This window comes from Panthera onca, chromosome B1 (assembly GCF_046562875.1).
Source record: "Panthera onca isolate mPanOnc1 chromosome B1, mPanOnc1 haplotype 2, whole genome shotgun sequence".
Taxonomy (NCBI): domain Eukaryota; kingdom Metazoa; phylum Chordata; class Mammalia; order Carnivora; family Felidae; genus Panthera; species Panthera onca.
This window is the reverse complement of record NC_138342.1, coordinates 178,877,263-178,887,094: the sequence shown is the minus strand read 5'-3', so window position 1 is coordinate 178,887,094 and position 9,832 is coordinate 178,877,263. Positions and strand designations below refer to the sequence as shown.

The window sequence follows — 9,832 nt, the reverse complement described above, 5'->3', positions numbered from 1 at the left end:
CAGACAGATCTCCTGGGTTTCCCAATCTCCAGCCGGTCTCCCCTCTGGCAACCTCAAGATCTTTATTCTCCCACTTCCCTGCTTCCTGGCCTGGCTGCTATGTGGAGTTTCAATTCCATCCCCTCTAGGGGCACCTGAGTGACTCAGTTGGTTAAGTGTCAGACTCTTGACTTCAGCTCAGGGCACGATCTCACTGTTTGTGAGATCGAGCCCTGTGTCAGGCTCTACACTGACAGTGCACAGAACCTGCTTAGGATTCTCTCTCCCCCCGCCCCCAAAATAAACAAATAAATTAAAAAAAAATTCCATCCCCTCTCCCTGTCCAGCTGCATCCTGTCTGGTGTGACAGTGCCATTCTTGGAATGAGCAAGCTGGCCACTAGATGGTCATTGCACTGGCTAGCCAGCGCAGTAGAGTTGAGTAAGCATCTCCGCACCTTCGAGAACTCCCAGCTTTAGCCCCAAACAGAGTATGAAGATTTAGCCTGCTTTTGGACAATTGTAGATTCTTACTCAGAACTGCATTCTCATAATTAACAGTGTGTCTGAAGCTTTTGGGGTTTGCAGTAATGTGATAGCACTTCTTGCTAAGTCACTTGGCTGCATTTCTGAAATGCTGTTCTCAGTTCCGACTGACTTCAGTCTGGCTCTCCCAATTCATTATTCATGCCTGTGTCTCAGATTTTCACATCCTCACAGCCATCGGTGGCCCAGCAATACTGGCTGGAAATAAAGGAGCGGGAAGAAGTGGGAAAAATGGGACCTTACAAAGGAAAATCGTGTCTTGGGTGTGGGGGGCACATGGCAGTGGGGCAGATCTGTGGATGAGGGGATGTGGGGATGGATAGATTAAGAAGGAATAAGAGGGGAAAAGGGATCTGAGAGATAAGAGAACCGGGCAGAGAGAGGTGTGGCGCTGCCCTGGGAAAGGGAATTATGTGACATGATTGCAAGATCAAAATGCAGCTCCCGTCCTTGATTAAATTAGTTTATCTCTGCAGCACAGCGCTGCGCTGCACAAGAGAAGTCAGAGCTGGTTATGAAGAGGCAAATGAGCTTGCCGTGCCGGGTTCCAAGAGAAACGAGAGTGGGCTTTGCAGCTGGTCTGCAGTTTTCCTAGGAGCCATGATGATTCCCTTTTAACAATAGATCCTGCCCTCCCCTCTGTCAAACTCCTCATTCTTCAGGTTGGGTATTCTGGTTAATTACATTGACTGCTTCTGCAGATCCTGTTGGAGCTGTGGTCCTACCAAGCTATGCACTTGGAAGGGTGGGCTGGGCAGGACGTATAGCTGAGGACACTTAGCTGACTAGGGGGCCCTGAGGTGACAGCAGCAGGCCCCAGAGGTGCTAGCACTAGAGAGACCTTGGAGCTCCCTTACCCAGCAGTTCTGCACCCTGGCTGCGCGAAGACTCACCTGGGAACTTTGAGAAAAAAATACCCATGTCTGGGTTCCACCCCCAGAGGTTTAATTTAACTGGCCTGGGGTAAGGCCTCTGCATCACCGTTAGAAAAAGAAAATCAAGTGAGTCTGCCATGCAGCCAAATGGCAGGCAACCCCTGATTTAGTCCAGACTTTTCACTTTACAGATAAGAAAACTGAGGCTCCCAAAGATACTGTCATGTGGCCCTATTTTTACAGTTAAGAAAGGCAAGGATCTCCTGACCTCCCGCCACACAGGTCAATGCTCACTCTGCTAAGCTAGATGCCTCTCAGCACGAGAGCCTTCATGGCATGACTTCTGACCCTTCCTATGGAGAGGTGACCGAGTGGTCACTCCCTGACCTGGCCATTTGGAGCTTCACGCCCTCCTGGGAGGTTAATGCCAGCTTGTGGAACAGTTTGCAATAGCCTGAAGAGAGTCAGATATGTAAATAACTCCCACCCGGCAACACACACACTGAGTGTCCCCCAGCCCAACGCGCACGCACGTACACACAAAGACTCAGCAATCCTTGTATTTGATAGCAGGTGGCTTTGTTTCTGAAAGGTATTCACTGCTGACAATAAAAAATGTGGAGTGAGAAAAAGTGAACCAGGGGAGCCGTGCTACTGATATCCCATTCCAGAAGCATTCCCTTTGATCCCGGCTGGGGCAGGGCATTTCTTAGAAAGCTTCAGACTTCACACACATTTAACTGAACGAGGGGAACTGGGCATATAGTAAAAGCGAACACTGAAATGGAGAAATCAGGAAAAGGATGTATGTCTCTCTTTACAGGGAAAATCCAGATTATTGACAGCGTGTGGAATTTCAAATGTAGAACACACTGTATAGCTTTCTCTTTTTAACATCAAACTTCAAGTGGCTTTTCCTTTCCTTTAAAAAAATGTCTACAAAATAAATAGAATAGTGTTACAGCCTCATAATACTCAGGACAAGTATTCTGTGATAAATCACAAATAAGAGATTAAGTTGATTTCATACAAGGCTGCATTCCATTTTGTTGGAAGGTCTTTGGGTCACATTTAAAGGCAAAAGGAAGATAACGGATGACATAGCTTAACATGGAAACCAAACATTCTTGAACGTTTGTTTTCATCCATTCTTAAGTCCCACTGAGCTGGGCGTGGAGGAATGCTTCTCACAACAGCGATGTGGGGCACCCCTACCCCCTAGGATGTTTCCAGGTACATCCTGAACCTTAGACGATGGAAGATGAAAATAGCATCTCATCACACACCTGTCGGGTGGCAACATTCACTCTTGGGAGAAAGACCTCCCCAAAATATTACAGCGGAAGGCTTAATTAATACATACCATGGAATTCATATTCATGTGTGCCCCTTTTAGGCTTCCTTATGTTTACAAATCTGGTGAATGAGAAGTCAATAATCAGAGGAACTATAGAGGCAGAAACAGATGAAAAATAGAGGGAATACCAACCACGACAAGAAATGGCAGCCCAAATGTGCGGTATCATGGAGGCCCAGACAACAACCAGCATCAAGTTAACTTGTGCAGTTACCTACAGGTGAAATTGGCAACTATTTACCTTATTAAAAAGGGACACTGGAGGGGTGTCTGGGTGGCTCAGTTGGTTAAGCACCTGACTTCGGCTCATGATCATGATCATGATCTCACGGTCCATGGGTTTGAGCCTCACGTCGGGCTCTGTATGGACAGCTCAGAGCCTGGAACCTGCTTCAGATTCTGTGTCTCCCTCTCTTTCTGCCCTTCCCCCCACTCGCGTTCTTTCTCTCTCAAAAAGAAATAAACATTAAAAAAAAAGGGACACCGGAAAGTTAGATTGCTTAGAAACAGACATCACATGGGGGCATTATTGAGATTTTTATCAGTAATATCAATTTCAATACCTTCTTCCAAAGCTTATGACCACAGGCCTCCATGGGCCCTCAGGCTCAGTCCAAGAGATGAAACCTGCCTGTAGGCTGAATAGGTGATGTTGTACAAAGGCATGCCATCCCGTCTCATCATCACTGTGCGATTTATCATTATAATCACTATTATGTAGAAGTTTAAAACTTTTTTTAATTTCAAAAGGTATTCTATACTTGTAGGAGCTAGGAACTATTGGCATAAAATTTGGGGCTTTGGGGACACATTTATTTGGATTTTAGTATATTCCAAAAACTGTGTTCTGAGGAACATTTTGGTTCTCTTCTGCATGGGTTTTTTTGTTTTTTGTTTTCCCTTGGTGGATGGAACATCTATTCAGATACCGTTCCTTGTTGGCCCCTTAATTTTTGTAAGATAATGTGAAGTCCTGCGGACCTTAATGAGCACTGTCGAGTTTTTACATTTCAGTTTCTTACCCCCAAATCTAGCCCTGCATGTTTTCGACCTGCTGTGGTTCATTGGAGTCTTCCGACTCGAAATACCCAAGCTCACCAGTGTGTAGTCAGATGTCCACATCTGGCGGTTGCTCCACTGGTTCTTGACCCAGCAATTGCTCTAGTGGTGGGGACATGACTTACATCGGCCCACTGTAGACTCTGTCTGTGGATTCTCTAAATTTGCAGTGGAGAATGTTTTTTTCTCTTTCTTCTCGACTTGCGGGCTTTGAAGTGCCCAGGATGGTGCCTGGCACATATAAACGGTCTCTTCCCATTCTTGTTAACAGGGTGTGCCTTCAGAGATGCTGCTGACCATGGCCCCCTTCACATGAAGAAACCTGGAAGAATGAGAAAAACACAAACAAAAGCTGAGATCAGAGGTAAGGAAAGAAATCTGGTACCATTCACGTGAAACTACCCTTTCTGTGGTCTGGTTCCACAAGCCAGAACATCCCGTTTTTTTATTGAACCTGAGTTCAGATTCTGCCATTTGCAACAAAAAGTTCCAAAAATAAAAGTAACATAATGTTATTTGCCAAATGCCTAGCAATTAGGAATTGAAAAGGTCAAGAATAACATACGAGTCTCTAGTGGAGTGGATGCAGGAAGTGAGACAGAAAACCCAGGGAGACAGGTTTTAGACATGATGGTAATGAACTTGATTTTTAGCATACTGAGTCTGAGGATCTTGGAATTTTTCCATGTGGAGCAGTCTTTTAGGTGTTTGGAAATATGGATAGAAAATGCGGAGGAGAGTTGGGGGGGTTATATGTGGGGGTCAAGAGAATAGAGCTGGAGCAGCAGCCCATGGAACTGGATGAGATCAAGAGTAAGACTGGGAGGAGGCAGGAATTATGGAAAAGAGAGAAGAACAAGAAGAGTCAGGATACGGAACGTGAGAGAGGCCGAAACTAACAATACTCTCAAATGATGCCAAGGGGCTGGGCTGGGTGAGAGCCTAGAAGAGGCACCACATTTTACAAGTTGTTTATTGGTATGCCCTGGGAGAAAAGTTTGGTTTAGCAGGAGCCAGTCCCAGGCTGCACGAGGTTGAGAAATTAATGGGAGCAGTAGATGAGAAAGACAAGGGCAGAGGGTGGTGGAAAGAGGGAAAGGTATGCAAATTCCATAGTGTCAGTGGGAATCAGATCACCTCTTTAAAAAAAAAAAACTTCTTGGGGCACTTGGGTGTCTCAGTTGATTAAATGTCTGACTCTTGGTTTCGGTTCAGGTCATGGTCTCATGGTTTGATGAGTTCAAGCCCCACGTCAGGCTCTGCATTGGCAACATGGAGCCTGCTTGGGATTCTCTCTTTTCTTGTCTCTCTTCCCCTGTGCCTATGCTGCCTCTGTCTCTTTCAAAATAAATAAACTTAAAAAACGTTTTCTTAAGAGTAATTGTGATATAAGCACATTTGCACACTGAAGAGTAGTCAAAGGGCAGGACAAAAACACATCAGATGGGAAATGATTGAAGAAGCAAGTTAAAGACATGATAGAGGATGAAGGAAGGAGCCTCAGAGGGGAGAAAATATATTTTCTTATTTAAGGCAACAGGGTGAGAGAAAATGGTCACGATGAGCACGGGAAATCTTAATGTAGGAAAGCGAATGTTAGCTGGAACCCCACCAAACAGCGTTGATCCCACGTAGACAGACGACAAAGCTCCGTGCTGCATGATGGATGGGGGAAGGAGCTTCCGTGTGGACAGATTTTGGAATCGCTATGAGAAATTAATTGAATTTATTATAATAATTCTGGAGCAGCACTGAGATTAGAAAGAACAAATTGGCAATGGATTCAGTCAATTGCTGCTAGCAGCCCGAGATAAGGGACGGCAAAAACCTAAGCTGTGTGTGCCCACTCCAGTGGAAAATCAAGGAACAAGGAAATGTAGGATGCCAGTGAGTCTTATTGAGTGAAGGGGACACATTTGTCTCATTTATTAGTTTGCTATTGGGGACTCGTCTTACTGTGAGTGCAGTGTAGCACGGTATCTGGCACTTTAGGGATAAGCAATAAAGATTTATCTCATTGAACAAAACAGCACTCTAACTTTTATGATGTAGTCTTTCATCTAGTTTCAGCTCTGAAACAACGGGAATCACTCTCCTTTCTTCTCTACATTTGTTCTGGCAGTCTGATTAAAAAGAACAAGATGTTTTTGGAATCATCCTGTGGAGAGATAGGGTGGTGATGGCAGTGGGGAAAACATGAAGTAGAATTCAAGCAAAATAAAAGAATGTATTTGCAATAGCATTGCGAGGAGGAAACTGGGGGTGTTTAGCGTGTGTGTGTGTGTGTGTGTGTGTGGTCTAAGCACCAAGTGATAATGGTTTGAGATAAAGCAGTGCATGAGTCAAACAGAGGGGAAGATTTATAAAGAATGCAGATGTTCAACAAGCATCTCTGGGCATATGTGGGGTGACCAGTTATCCCAGTTTGCTCAGAATGGAAAGTGGACATGGGACTTTCAGTGCTAATACAGGAAAGTTGCAGAGAGATCAGGGTGATGGTTTATTCTGATGTGTGCAGAGAAACATGTACAAGTACATTTACTCCATTTCTCCCTAAATAGAATTTAGGGAGCTTCAGAACTCCTAGAGACATTGTGAAAGTTGCTACCCTAGGAAATCTTCTGAGAAGGAACATGTGATTTGTATCGGCAGACTAAAAATTGTTAACTCCACAAACTGTAAACATTTCTATGTTGAGCTACTTGGAAGATGGCTAAAACTTCCAAGCAATTGGTCTGAATCTAAAACCAGAAGGCTAGCCTTTATGATGACATCTTAGATATACTATCCTATTGGCCCCATCTTTAAACATAGTATTTTTTTTTTATTTTTTTTTTAACGTTTATTTTTATTTTTTTGAGACAGAGAGAGACAGAGCATGAACAGGGGAGGGTCAGAGAGAGAGGGAGACACAGAATCTGAAACAGGCTCCAGGCTCTGAGTGGTCAGCACAGAGCCCGATGCGGGGCTCGAACTCATGGACTGTGAGATCGTGACCCGAGCCGAAGTCGGCCGCTTAACTGACTGAACCACCCAGGCGCCCCTAAACATAGTATTTTTATTAGAACCTGAAAGTGTTGGTCCCGTGGCTATTTACCACCTTTCTTGTAATCCAGTCTACAGAGTACTGGGGGAATCAACAGATTCTCTTTTCCTGTCCACCACCGCACCCCTTCCCACCCCGCCCCGGCAGAGGAGACTGGCAAGGCCCACCTACTGTCTCCACTGTTAAGTCTTCTACCAGGTGAAACACTTGCATGTTTCATAAGGCCAAACAAAACCTAAACCAGCTAGGATTTTATGAGCCTACTTTGGTGCTGATCTGAACCGAGAGCTGAATAAAATACATAAACCTAACAAGAACACTACAGACGAAACCTGACACATAAGAGACACATATATGATGGAAACTAAAAAATAATTGCCTTTAATTTGGAAATTCACTGGTGGATTCCAAGAGAACGGATAGAGCTTCCTCTTGGATCTTAACACTAGCCAGTGAATTCAATAACGTTAATTCAACAGTAGTCGAGGTGGGTGAATGGGTAGGAGGAACAAATGTATTTGGAACTTCTCTTGGGGATCCAGAACCTGCAGTGGACAGTTGAGGAAGTAGTAGTGGGAAAAACAAACAGGAAAACTGAGCAACAGAAATGGTGGTGCCCCTCCCCCCCCCCCCCTCGCATTCTGAATTGATTGATACTCAGGCACTATTGCATTCACACAAATGGTATGAATGACTTAACTGCTTCATTCAAATTGTTGCTCCAAATCAGTGGGTCTCAAGCTTGGCTGCACATTGAAATTACCTGAGGAGTCTTAAAAAAGCTGGTGCCTGGGTCCGATCCCAGAGATTCTGATTTAACTGCCGTGAGTTGTAGACTCGGCACCGGGCGGCTTCTGTGCAGCCAAGATTGATAGCCACTGGGCGATCAACCAGGAAATCAGGAGAAATGGCTTAGGTTGGTGGTGCTCAAATTGTAGATGTCTAAGAATCACCTGGAGGGTTTGGTAAATAGTTTGCTGGAGCCCATCCTCAGAGTTTTCTGATTCAGTAGGTTCAAGATGGGGCCCGAAGAGTCTGCATCTAACAAGCTCCCAGGTACTGCTGGTTGGAGAACCATACTTCGAGGACCACTGGCCTGGGTGGATCCTGTGTTATTATGTCCTGAGACAGCTAAGCCATTAGCATTCTTTGTGTGTCCCCCCAGAGCCAAGAAATAAAGCCCCGTGGACCCTCCTCTACATGTGCTTGGAGGGCACCTCCCACACTAATCTGCCTGCTCCCTCAAGCCTACTCATGGGGAGCAGCCTCTCTTTTTCCAACCTGGAAGCGTAAGGGCTTTATTCTTTGCCGCCCTCGTTGAATTTTGTGGAAGTCATCTAATTACCATTAGATATATGGAGCCTAATTACCATTAGGTGTCAGGAACATGGTATCCTGGACATGTCAGCCAGCTGCCTAGAGTCCCTCTGACCTGCTGGCACCCCAGCTGGCCGGGGCAGCCTTCCTTCCATGCGCTCCTCCATTCCAAATTGGAGCCCTCGCTCTTGGCTCTGGACGTGCCCCAGTCCAACAAGCAGGACCCACGGTGCATTTGGAATCCTGCCCTGGAGGACGCCCATTACGCTCAGAAAGCCGTGGTGGCCCAAGGGCAGTAGTTCCCCCTTCCCAGTCGGTGGTTTCGCTTTCCAGGTCTCCGTTACCCACCGGCCACCGCCGGCCAGAGGCAAATTCTCCTCCTTCTGACGCTGCAGCGTCAGCGTCAGCGTCAGCGTCATAACGTCATAACGCCGTAACGCCATAACGTCATAACGTCGGGAGCCGCCCACCTAATGTTACGACGCCCAAGTCGTTCTCCTCGCATCTTCTCCTCACGTGGGCATGTCATCCTCGGGAGGCCTTGCAAGAAGGAGGGTGAGTGCAGTGCAATAATTTGTACAATTTTATGATTAGTTATTTTTGCTCTTCTCTTACTGTGTCTAGTTTATAAATGAAGCTTTATCATAGGTATGTGTGTATGTGAAAAAGAGTATATAGAGAGTTTGGTATTATCCCTGGTTTCAGCCATCCGCTGGGGGTGTTGGGACATATCCCCCATGGATGGGGGGCAGTTGTACGGGAATAAATACTAGCTACTACCATTGTGGGGCACGTACTGTGCCAGAAACTGGTGGCACTTCACTCACATCGTTTGATTTAACCCTCGTGTCCATCTTTAAAGATGGGAATGAGTGTGCCCATTTTATAGCGGAGACTGAGGCACAAAGAGGGTGACTTGGCCAAACCTTACAGTTGAGGGAGAGAGGGGAGGGATGTGTGGCTGGCCTGGCTCCAAAGCCTGTGCACACCTTTCTGCCTCCCTCACCACAGGTGGAATAGTGTGGCGGGAAGAGCGCTGGATCCCAGCTGGTAAAAATGCTCGCCTTCGACTCCCGGACAGAGCTGACTGGCCAGCAGCCTTGGACAGATTGCTGAGTGCACCCTACCTGCCTCAGTCCTCAGATCCTTATCTATGAACCGAGGGGGTCGGACTGGGTCGCTAAGGACCCTTCCCACTCTTCTAAAAGTCTCTCTGCTACTAGTGCAGCCGTGTTTCCTCTCCCAGGATGGGCCCTGCCTGGTGATCACACTCTGTGTGCAGCAGACCTGTTTCCAGAGAGAGCTCTTTCCAAAGGTGCAGGTTCAGTTACTGTGGCCCAACTCAGCCAAGGTATCTAAGGTTAAGTCAGCCTCTCCTAAAGCCCCTTGATGACTTTATAACGCAGGTGTAAAATGTCCATTTTCTGGTGAGATCTGGTGTTCAGTTATCTGCGATGGTACTGGATTAAAAGCTGGTCACCTAAAACCCAAGGGACAGGTGGCCAGAAATCAGACTCACCCCAGCGTGTGGCCCCTTGGGCCTGTCACCCCTAGAGCAGCAGCCTTGGGGGTGTGCTGGTGGAGGAGGCCAGTGTGATGGCAGGGTGTCTCAGCATGCTGGGTGCAGCTCCCTGTCACCCTTCCCAAGTCCAGC

At 46.5% G+C, this 9,832-nt stretch overlaps 1 long non-coding RNA gene across 1 annotated transcript; it reads right to left on the bottom strand.

Annotated features, from left to right (window-relative positions):
* Positions 1-3,853: 3,853 nt before the first annotated feature.
* On the bottom strand, positions 3,854-8,665 carry LOC132693184 (uncharacterized). The gene is made up of 2 exons (XR_009616636.2): positions 8,232-8,665; positions 3,854-4,137 (listed from the first exon to the last, which is right to left on the bottom strand). It is a non-coding gene; the product is annotated as an uncharacterized LOC132693184 (long non-coding RNA).
* Positions 8,666-9,832: the final 1,167 nt, after the last annotated feature.